The sequence below is a fragment of the Cricetulus griseus genome, chromosome 2, assembly GCF_003668045.3.
Source record: "Cricetulus griseus strain 17A/GY chromosome 2, alternate assembly CriGri-PICRH-1.0, whole genome shotgun sequence".
In the NCBI taxonomy this organism is placed as follows: domain Eukaryota; kingdom Metazoa; phylum Chordata; class Mammalia; order Rodentia; family Cricetidae; genus Cricetulus; species Cricetulus griseus.
The window spans coordinates 58,147,926-58,160,668 of NC_048595.1; the positions used below are offsets into that span (position 1 = coordinate 58,147,926).

The window sequence follows — 12,743 nt, forward strand, 5'->3', positions numbered from 1 at the left end:
GTCTCATTGGCCAAACAGTATTTTATTTAACAATGAAAAAGATAAACATACACGGAAGTACTTCCCCCATCAATTCCCTGTGGTCTCTTAAAGACCATTTATCTTCTCTTCAGACTGAAAATTTCCATTTAATATCTTCTGTAGAGCTGGGCTGGTAGACAGGAATTGTCTAAATTTTATCAGGAATTTTTTTCTTTTTCTGTCAATTGTGATTGTTATGGTGGCCATGCATCTGCAGTCTTTTGGAGTTTGTAGAGCATCTATCCAGTCCTTCTGGCTTTGAAGGTCTTCACTGAAAAGACAGGTATTATTCTAATTGGACTCCCTTTGTATTTAAAAATTTGGAAAACTTCACAAATGTGTGGGTCATCCCTGAGCAGAGGTCATGATAATCTTGTGTCATTCCAATTTTAGTATATGTGCAGGCAAAATGATCATACATTAAGGGTATTATTTTCTTCAATAGGGTATCAAGATGAAGCCAAAAGTTTGTTTTTATTAGCTCTGGATCTCGAAACCACAGTGTGTTATGAGGAAATGTTATATGGCAAGTTTTTCGGTAATATGAGTATGTAGATAAATCATTGGTTTTTTAGTTTTTACTACAAAAACTTGCTATTGAATGTACACACACACACACATACACACACACACACACACACACACAAACAAACACACATGATAAGGATAAGACAAACATTTAAAAATAAATGAAAAAAAATAAGAGTGTTCTTCATTCAGAGGTACACTTATTTTTCTTCTGTAAAATAACACTAAGTGTATTTGCTTTGGTCTTTTCAAAAGGAATTTTATCAGTTTATTGAAGAAAATGGAGTAAAAGTAGTTGCATCAAGGCACATATTAAAAATAGAAACTGGCTCTCTAGCTGAGCAATAGTTTTCTGGAACAAATGTTGTCACTTTTCCCAGAAAGGTTTGTAACATGATTAATAAAAGACCCAGAGACTGATATTGGGGTTCAAGCTTAAAGCTTAAGATCAGAGAAGCAAAGCAGCCAGCAACTAGCTCTTACCTCTGCCTCAGATTGAAATAGCAATCCTGCCTCAATGAATCCTCAGAGACAATACTCTCCACCAAGCCTCAGACTGCAACCTCAGACTGTTGCTTCTCCTCAATGTGGCTGGCGACAAATTCTCCCATGAGACCCTTTGCTTCTTCCTTTTATACCTCTCAAATATTGGGGTTAAAGGCATGCCATCCCAAGTGCTAAGATCTCCTTTGTGAGCTGTTTCTCTTTTAGACTGTATCAATTTCATGTAGCTCAGTGTGGCCTTGAACTAACAGAGATCCCTCTACCTCTGTCTCAAGAATCCTGGGATTAAAGATGTGTACCACCACCTCCTAGTTTCTATTTCTAACTACCGTGCCTGGATTTGCATTCTGATACTTCAGGCAATCTTTATTAAATCATAAATAACAGATCACCACAAATGCCTCTGGAGTTTCTGTGACCTGATTTTGACTCCTGCTAGGACAAGTATGTGTCATAGTTTTTGTAGCACATTCTTCTATCACAGGCTTCCTCCAGGTTTGTGACCTGTTACATAATAAGTTATGTTTGGGAGCCATTGCTACAGAGGTCTCAGCATTCTTCGTGATAGTTTGCTTACTTTCCATTTTCTGTCTGCTTGAATTTCCAAGCTCCTGATAGATAATTGCTTGTTAATTCTTCATGAAGAGATCTTGTCGTCTATTTTTACAACAAATGACAGTCATTAGCAAAATTAACTAATTTATATTGACTTGATACTGTGTTTTTTAACCTTGTATTTATAACTTATGCCCTCTGAAAGTGCCATGTAGCTATTCTAGGGCATGTGGTATTTTTCTCATTAAGATGAAGGAGTTTTATTTTTAAAATATCAGCAAATTTCCTCAAACATATGTCATATGTAAACACTTAAAATCATGAGAGGATAGTTTAGAAAGTAGGTTTATTTATTTTCATATAAATTGGTAACCTTTGTTTTGGAACAAAGAAACAAATTCTCAACTTTAAAATGTGAATGTAGCAGAGGAGTTGAGTGAGTTTGTTCCAATTTAGTAAATGGACATACTCTAAAATTTGCTCACAGAAGAACATCTTAAGTGTCAAATTCATTCTTGAGATTTGAACAAATAAGCAGTTTATAAAAGTAAAAGCTGAATTTCAAGGCCTTAAAAGAAATAACTCTCCATATAATGTGATCTGACAATATTCTCTGGGTAATTGTTAGGTCATGTTGTTCTTTTGCTCAGTGACTATCTTTATATTACTTTAAGTGTAAATTTCTAGATGACTTTTAACTCTGCCCATCATCTCTCCAGCTATTTCCTGAATGTCTCTGTGACATGTTTCTTCTCATTTATTTGAATTCTCAATAAGACAATCCTGGCCTCCTGAACTTTCTTTGGATGCATCATGATGGATTATGTGTATATGGTTTATTTCCTTGTCACATCAAAAATTCCTTACACATATGTTTTCTGCACTTATCTCCTGCCTCTGGTCAAATACCATCTTGCTACATAAAGTTGCCTCTTTACATAAGTAAGTACATTGTCCAGTTATTTTTATCTTACAGTGATAATAATTTTATTTTAAGTAGCTATTTTGAGTTATCCTTCATGTGAAATCAACATAATGCAATTATTAAAGTATAAACTTACATTAAAATTTGATTAATACAGAAACCAATAAATCAGGAAATAGAGTATTTAGATTATTTCTTAAAAGAGCTTCCTTCTAACTGTCAGTACCCTGTTACCAATCTCATTCCCTTGCTTTCTCTGAATATATACTGACTTTATCCCTTCTAGAGATTCATTTAATGAGAGTCATTTAGTGATTTCCCTTGAAATTTTTTTGTTTATGCATATTAATACTGTATTGTTGTAGTACCTTGTTATTTTTAACCCAAAATCACTCTACACAGTACACCAAGAAATCAATATAGAAAAAGTTCTTTAATTTTCTTCAGATTCTATTGGATTTTATGTATTTGTTTTTTATATGGGCATGTTTATTTTGTGATTTAATCACAATCTTGGGATGTTGTGCTCAGTGCAAAGGGAATGATCCAATTCAGATCCATCATCACAAGGCTCTTTCCTTCTAGTATCCTGGCATAACCACAGATATCTGTCTTTCCCTCTCTAGTGCCTGATGACCACTCTTGCTAGTCTTCTGTCCATCTGAGATTTTATAATTTTAACAATGCTGTAGAAATAAGTTCATAAGGAATATAACCAATTGAAGTTGCATTTCCTTTGTTCCTGTGTAGAATTACTGGTGTTCATAATTTGTTCTTTTTTACCTCCAGCTGGTATTTCATGGTGTGTACCATAGTTTGTGTGCCTAGCAATGGAAGAAGATATGAATTGTTTCCTGTGAGGGCTATTGTGATAAAATTGGTATCAATGCTTTGTGTAAAAAGGGTTCAGTTTCTGTGGAATAAATGAACCAAAGTCTTCAGGCAGGTGGTAGTTGAATATCCCATTTTATAAGAAGGGCAGGGTTTTTTTTTTTTTCAGACTGACCTCACAGCTTTATATTTAAAGTGGTGAATGGATGATGCAGGGTCTCCACATTTTCCCTATCAGCTTTTGTAATTTTAATAATTCAAATAAGCCATATGATATGTCCAATTCTGTTTTAAATTTGCTTGTGACTATGGTGATATGGATAATTATTCCTTTTTGCCGTCTATGTAGGCTTTTCACTAAAATGAATGTGTGATCATGACATTTTTGGTCATGTTTGTTATTTTAATGTTAATTTTAAGAGTTTTGTCTGGATATCAGTTCTGTTTTGAAGCTGTGGTTGACAATTATTATCCACAATCCTCTGTTTGTCCTTTCATCTTCCTACCAGTGTTTGGCAGAGTGAAACTGAGGAGATTTGGGTTATCAAATTTATCCTTTTATGGTTAATAGTTTTGGAATTTAATCTAAGGTCTTTTTGTTATCTATATATCCTAAACATTTTCTCTTATTTTTCTGAAAGTTTTAGAGTTTTACATTCAAGTCCATGATTCATATTAAGTTATTTCTTAATAGATTATGAGGATTAGTCATGGATAATTTTTCTTTCAGATTTCCTTATGGCTGCTCAATTCTTTCTGCATAATTTCTTGATAAGGGCCATCCTTTCATTTTAGTGTATTCTTTCTTTATTCCTAAATTATTAGACATCTATTGCATATCTTTCTTCTATTCATTCATAAAAATAAATACCCCTGTATTTATCCCCTCACCAATACCAAATTCCTTTGCTAATGTGTAAGTTACATATGACAATCTTCCAATTTTAATAGAAGTCATTTGTGCAGAATGAGTTGGGGTCCTAAATTTAATTTTTGACTTTAGGCTCATTTGTCACATGTTATGATATTCTACAAATACTTGCTGAATGCATATTTTATTCTTGGTGCATCAGACATATCACTGAACAAAATGGAGAACTTCTGACATTGATGGCTTATTCATAGATGGGAGAAAATCAGAAATATAAATAACTCTACTAAAGAGGCAAATTTCAAGATTGAAAAATAAGGTCTAAGGAAAAATAAGATTATGAAAAGAAAATCAAAGGGGGAACTATGGAAGATGATTTTGAATTAGGGACATAGATATCGCAAGAATGTGTTGAGTAACTACTGAAGAGTAATAGAGATACCCCACTGTATACAACACTCTTATATTTCAGTAAATCCCCTGTAGCTTAAAATATCAAGTCAGCCCTTCCTCTCTTCAACAGGATTCCCTGTGCTTCACTGTGGTCTCTGAAAATATTTCCTTCAGTCACTAGATGTAGGTTCTCTGATGACAACTGGAGTAGTTAATAATCTGATTACAGGAGATGGCTAGTTCAGACTACTTATCCACTATTGCTGGAGCCTTAGCTATGGGTCATCCTTGTAGAGTCATGGAAGTTTCCTTTGCACCAGGTTTCTATGTAACCCCAAATGTCCTCCCATGAAGACAACTCTTTCATTATCTGTCTCTGCATCCACCATCCAACCCTACCCTCATGTTCCCAAAAGATCCTACAAAAACAACTAAAATGAGCTCATAGGAGTTCACGGACTCTGGACCGAAAGTTAGGGACCAACCTAGGTCCTCTACATATGTGTATCATTTATGTAGCTTGGTCTGCCTGTGGGGACTCTTAGCATTAGGACCTATCCCTAATGCTTTGACTGGCTTCCATGAACTTATTCATCATACTGTGTTTCCTTGCCCAGAATTAATACAAGGGCAAGAGCTTAGTCCTACCTCAACTTGATATGCCTGATTTTTTGACACCCATGGGAGGCTTTTGCCTTTCTGAACAGAAACAAAAGAAGACTCAATTGGGAGAGGTGGGGGGAGAGAATGGGAGGAAAGAAAGGGGGAGGAAAGTGGTTGGGATGTAAACCAAAGAATAAACATAATTAACAAAGTATCGTGTCAAAAAGTATTTAATGCATGTAATTATGCAACATATCTTAGCCTAGCCTAGTCAACTCCTCCCATGCACCTATTTCAAATTCATTTCTCTTCTTTAATTATTATTACTTCTGTATGTTTATGCATATGTATATATCCAGATGTGTAAGTGTACACATGTATGCACAACATACTATGCCCATTTAGCATTGCTCATATGTACATTCATTGAAGACTAACCATTTGTAATTTGATGACATATTTGATCTCTCTCTCTCTCTCAATCTAAGACCCATCTTTGTTGCCTCAAAATTTGGGCAATTGTGAATAAAGTCTTTATAACTAGAAGTTTTCAACTTCTCTGAGGTAATCGCAGGTGGGATGATTGTCAGATCACATGGTGAGTGCATGCCTAGTTTACAAAAATATGTGAAATTACTTCTACAGTTACTTCACATTTTATTTTCTCACCAAAAATGAACTATAGGTCCTGATGCATTACATTCTTATCAGCACTTTGAGCTACCAGTGTTATAGATTTTACCCATCCTGATAAGCATGCAATAGTTTCTTGTTGCTTTAATTTGCATTTTACTGATGCCTTAAAACTTTAAGAATGTTTTAATGTATGTATTTGCCATCTGTATGTCTTTAATGATAAAATGTTAAGTGTTTGACCATTTTTAAGCACATGCTTTATTTTCACATTATTGAGTGGCAGAGGTTTTATTTTTATCTTTTAGATGACAGTGTTTATCAAGTATATTTGTTTTTTCTTAGTCTGTGGCTTCTCTTTTTTTCTGTAGGGAGTATCTTTCACAAAGCTGATATTTAATTTTAATAAAATCCAACTTACTATTTTTTATTTCAAATAATGTACCTTTGATGTCATATCTAAAACTCCACTGCCAAACTCAAGGCAGTTATTTAATTTTTCTAGGAGATTAAAAGTTTTATGGTTTCCATTTAGATCTATGATGTATGATGTGTTGTAAGACCTGTGCACTTATTTGTATGATAAAGGCCAATTCCTCTAACATTATTTATTTAAATAGACTACCTCCTTGTCATGTTATTTTTTGTCTTTGACAAAGATCAATTATATCTATAAGATAATTTTTGATTTGTTACTCTGTTCCATGGACCTGTTTGCCAAGCATTTTGTTGTCATCACACTTTTCCTCACTAAGGATTTATAAGCTTTTAAGTAATGTGGCAATTGTCTTTTGACAAAAGTGTAAGAACTCTATACACAGCATAGTTGGATGTGCATATACTTGGAAACTCAGTGATTTCATTTAGACACATGAAACCTGACTCTTAGATGCTCTCATGGAATAGGTACCATCAGGAAGTGAATAAAATTCCCAAGACTTCTTTATTAATATATTTGTGCTTAGCATGCTATAACAGCCATCAAATTCTGTTCTCCAAATCATACTGAAAAACTAGCCCAGGTTCAAAAGTTGTGAAGAGTCACACTACACAAAAGGCTTGATGACAGCAAGAGAAAACAAATAACTGAAGTCAAGATTGCAATCAATCTGTCACATAACATATTTATATATTTTGCTTATAATAAGCCTCCTTTGTTGCAATTTAATCTGTTAAAGGGTAAGGATTTTTCCTTTTTTTAAATGCTTCATTAAAATTGACTTTAATAGGTTTGGCACATGATATGAACTCAGTAATTACTTATTGAATAAATTTATGCACTTCCTATATTGCCTACCTGGAGAGAGCATTGTATAATAAGTTCAAGAACCTTGCTGTCATTTGTTTTTCTTTAATTATTTACTCTGAAGCAAAGTTAGTCATATGAAGAATAAGTAGTAAGTTGTATAAGGAAGTAAACAAAATAATAAATCCCAGAAAACAAACAAATGGAAGTTTTATAATGATATGGTTATAATGGTGCTATATTGTCCTTATTGATGTTTTTTTCAAGTGCCACCTTCTGATTTAAATAACTGTTCTGAAAGAGTCTCTATGACAGGCAGAACTTTGGCACTTCTGAAATGGTAATGGTATTCTTCAGATACTGTGAACACATGAAAAACAGACAACAGCATCTGCCCAGAGCTAGGGAAGAAAAAACATACATATTAAGATGCACAGTGTCCACCTAATTTGAGAGATTAATTATAACTGTAGAAATAAAACTATATTTTGGTTTCCAAGACCATCCCTTGAGTTTCATTAAGATTAATATTGATCAGCCACAATTGCTTCTAACCATGTGCCTTTGCCAAATTACCAGAGAGAAGAACCTATTTTCTTGGTTCACAACCAAGTCTCTTATAGACAAATGCCTAGGATAAATAATATTGCTTTTACCCAAAGTTAGCTTAGAGATGATTTCTATCTTTCTCAATTACTTCCTGCATCTCACATTAAACGACATTTAGATAAACAGGATGCTTAGAATACACTTAAGCCCTTAATGTTATATATGTTAGAATATTTTGTAGAATAAGTTAAATTTTGAATTTCTGGTTGTGTATATCTTATGAAAATTCACTGAGTTTGCATGTAATAAAATTTTACATGCACATTTCATACTTATAAAGTTTTTACATTGATGAATTTACTTAATGAAGCATTCATTTTAAATCTAACATTAATATTGGACATTTTCTTAGAGGGGAAAACACTCAAGAGTTTCTAAATGGAAATTTGAAATGTACAGAGGCATATATTTAATATAATTCTTATTTCTTTTCAACTACATACTTATCTGGACTTTCTTATATCATAGTATTTGAATCAACTTTGGAATTTCCTTTTATTTAAAAATAAAACTTTATTTTCTTTTCCATTGAAAGTCATGAAATATTTAATTGAATTTCCACATCTGAAACTTAGTATGGTGAATTTGCTTACATATTAATTATTCATTTCTTAATAAATCTAGTCTATTTTCTCCATTATAGTGAAGAAAATTTTAAACTTAGAGTTTATTATTGAGACACATTATATTTTAATCCATTTTCTTTAATTTCTATACAGAAAGTGATATATTTGGCATCACACATCCGTTTTCTAAATTTTTAAAATATGGCTTGCAGATACTCTCATTAAATTCCAAAATCAATTTGTCATGATGAAGGGAAGGGACATGTCATATAGCTTGAAAATCTCAAAGTTGGCTCCTCTTGAGGAATGATATTGAAGACAATTCTTACCCACAGCTATATAAGCACCTTACATTTAGGATTATCCAAAGGACATCTGCATTTATAGGTTAATTTTAATTCACTGCCAATTTTTACGTTAAAGATGGAAAAGAAAGCACTTAAAAACTGAGTTCAAAATTGCTGAATTCAACTGACCCAATTTGACAATGACACTAACATGCAAACCTCTTACTCAGGCCCATAGCCATGTTTCCATTACATGAGTTGGATATTCCAAGACAAAGCAGAAAGAGAGGTGTTAAAGATTAGACTTGCAAATTTCAAAATACATAGTGTCAGTCTAGTGATGTTTAAACATCCATTTAGAATAACTCACAGAGGAACTGTAGCATATTACAAAGTGGGATCATGAATATGCAATCAGCAAATGGTTCTGGAGCCTGATCACCATCTCTGTCAATTACAGGAGTCACTTTCTGTGATAGCACCTTGGCACTTTGACAGTGATTATACCTTTACATGATGTATTGCAGATATTATGCTTCACTTGTTTACAAATAAAGCCATATCATATTCCTTAACTGTGAGAATAGAGTGTCTTAAGTAACAAAAACATTTCCTATAATAAATCTTCCACTTAAGTAAATCATGCATGATCAATCTGGGAATATTATACAGTGCCACTGCTATGGCACAAAAGTAACATCTCCAAAACTTCCTTTTATCATTCCTAAAAAGTAAAATAACATGGAGATTTTTCTTAGTTAATGGACAAGAACCTTCACAAATAATCAATTTACAATGTAGTATACATGACGCTAAAGGAGCAGTTTTAAATATAGAGTAAAGCAGGGATAATGGAGTAGAGACACCATCAAGGCACATGTTGTTTACTTGTTGTATAATTTGGCTTACCCCTTTTTTTCCTAACAAAATTAGTTATCTGGATTTTGTTTAATTTTTGTAGTCAGCAACTTTGCAAAAACATGCAAAATTATAATAATCCTCATACTTGGTAATAACCATACTCTTTGGGGGTTTCTTACCTGTTGGGTTCTCACCATTCCCATGAGTAAACATGCTAATTATATTATCATGGAATTTGTCAAAACTAGATTTTACAATAAGAACTCATGTTTAAATGTCAAGTGACAGTCTCAGTAAAACTCAGTCAGTTAATAGGGAAGGGGGGGAAGAGAGGTTGGGAGCAAAGCACAGAACTGTGTCCTTGATGAAATTCACACACTAAACTTAGATGCGAAAGTGTGAGGATGGTCTTCAACTTGATAAACCCCAGCCATAATAAGGGGGTTCCATCCCAGACAAAACTAACTGCTAAGAAAGGACACAACCAAACCTTAGACTTAGAAGAAGGAGTAAATTTAAGACATTCTAAAAATAAACATGAATGGACTTTGGGAGCCCATTCCCTGTGGAGGGATACTATCTCAGCCTAGATACACAAGGAAAGGGCTTAGGTCCTGCCCCAAATGATATATCAGACTTTAATGATCCCCATAGAAGGCCTCATCCTCCTTGGGGAGTGCATGGACTTGGGGGGGTAGGTTGGGGGAATGGGAGGAAAGGAGGGAGAACGAACTGGAATTTTTATGTAAAATAAAATTGTTTTAATTTAAACAAAAATAAATAGTAGCAATGTTTTCTATAGTATTTTCTTGGCATTCATCTCCATTAGTCTGGGAAAGGTGATACTGCACAAAATAACCATTCACAAAAGGCCACATTTCAAGGAAATATACTTCAAATCAACAGGGAAGAGAGGCAGTAATGCTACCCATAATGCTCCAGAGAAAATAAAATAAGGAATCTGCTGTGGCAAGTCTGCTCCATGGGTATTGAATAAGAAAAAAAGTCATGAGAGCCCAATATTCAGAAAGTAGACATGGAGGGAAAGGTTTGAGAATCAAGAGTTTTTCCCAATCATTTCAAAATATATGACACTTTGGTACTGATAGTTTATTAAATTTAGTCTGAGTAGGAGAATAAAAAGTATTTGAGATTGGAGATGTGTGAAAACACAATATTACTTTCAACTTGAGACATGAATAACACAGGAAGGAATGATTAATCTATACTGGAACCTTGGAACCTTATCATAGAGAAAAAGATTATTGTAACTCTGAGCAATAAAAGTAAAAATGACAAATTGATTAAAGAATTTAGTAAGACATGATAAGTATGAAACAGGGTTTCATTTAAGAAAACTGTGTTTTAAGCCAAAAACTCATGAAATTAAATGGAAAATAAATTCAAATATCTGTCATAATTTTACCTAAAAAGGGGAAAGAACTATATGAGCAAATTAAGAGACTAAAACTTTTTTAAAAATGAAATTAAACACTCAACATCAAGATGTTTTTCTACTGAAAACAAAGTAAATGAATGACCAGATAAATAAAACTGATACTGGGTTCACCATGGGCATCAACAATGGCAAATGACAAAATAAGACCTTTTATGTATAAAGTGAAAAATGCATCATTACAACACTCTACCTAGTTCAAACCTCATTCTACTGTGAGGAACATTCTAGTATGAGTCAGAGATGCTCAGCTGTGAAAAGAAACATTAACAATAAAGAACAACAAAAGAGAGGCCACATTGGAAACAGCAAAAGCCTAGAGGTGGTGAGCTGAGCTGATTAGACTATTATCAAATAAAAATAGCAAACAGTAGAAGGAAAAAATAAGTTTTGACTTCACTAAGTTATAATATCAATTCCAGATGAATTTAAGACTACTACCTCGGTTATTATTTTCTCTTGCTGTGAGAAAATACTCTGTGAGAAGCAACATGGGGTGGAAAACACTATTTTTTGCCTTGTGGTTCAAGGGTGCAATTCATCATGATGGGGAAGTTAAGATGGCAGGAAGCCGAGGCAGACGATCATATCACTTTCATAGTAAGTAGAGGATGATGAATGCTTGTGTTCATGTTGTCTCTTTCTTAAAGCCTGAAATGCCCTCCCAGAGAATGGTGTCACCCTCAATGGCCAGGTCTTTCCAACTCAATCAATATCAAGGTAATTCCCCATAGGCATTTCCAGAGGCCTGTCTCCTAAATGATTCTAGACATCATCCAGTCAACTATTCAGATTAACCTTATCAACTATACTATGAAATGATGTTAGGAACATAGACAATGAAAAAATTCAACTGAGAATTTGGTCTATAAATAGATCTGCCTTATGATATATATACAACACTCCTGGGCATATTTCCAAAGAACTCTGTATCATAGTACAGAGATCCTTGTTCATTCATATTTATTGTTGCTGTATTCACAATAGCTAGTAAATGGGAACAACCTAGTTGTCCATGAACAGATATAATAAAAATATGATTTATCTATTATATACATGATAGAATATTATTTAGAAAAGAAAAATGAAATCATGTAATTCTCAGGTAGACTAGTAAAACTGGAAATTATCATTCTGAATGAGTTAACCCAGACTCAAAAAGACAAATGTTACATGTTTTCATTCAGGCATGCATGCTACTGGAGTTACCAAGAAACAAGAACCTACTAAGAGACCAAGGGGGAGATTACATGTAAAGGGAGAAAAAAGGTGGTATGAAGGTAGAAAGGATAATAATAGAACTGGAAGGGTTATATGTAATAGAAAAATGATGAGTAGGGTAAAAGAGGGAGTATGGAGAAGGATCACTAACAATGAATGCCTCTGAAAATGCCATATGGAAATATACTACTGTAGAAGCAGTGTGTGTGTGTGTGTGTGTGTGTGTGTGTGTGTGTGTGTGTGTGTTTGTAAATGTGAAAATATACACACTTATGTGTTTATAAATGCACACCTATAAAAAGGGTTTTAATGGAGTTACCCTATGATGTACGGAAAATGCCTCCCCCTAAACAACACATGTTATCATAAAGGTACAAGTTATCTGCTTCTGAGTTGTTGGTCAGTGGGGTCCTGCAGATATTCTCTCAAACAGAATATAGACCATTTTCATTCTTCTTGAGCAAGAGAATCCTGAAGGGCTTCATTTTGAGGGGAAGGTGGCTTGCAATGGAATACTTTGTGGATTTCAGGCTCAGAAACCTAACAATGAAGATCTGAGGAACACTATTGTGACTCCAGTAGAGGTGAGAAGAGATGTCATCTAGGATTGGTTCACACCTCAGTGATCAGTTG

The 12,743-nt window shown here is 33.9% G+C and overlaps 1 pseudogene; it reads right to left on the reverse strand.

Moving 5' to 3' along the window:
* Positions 1–335: 335 nt before the first annotated feature.
* On the reverse strand, positions 336–436 carry LOC113834008 (annotated as a pseudogene).
* Between the last annotated feature and the right edge of the window lie 12,307 nt (positions 437–12,743).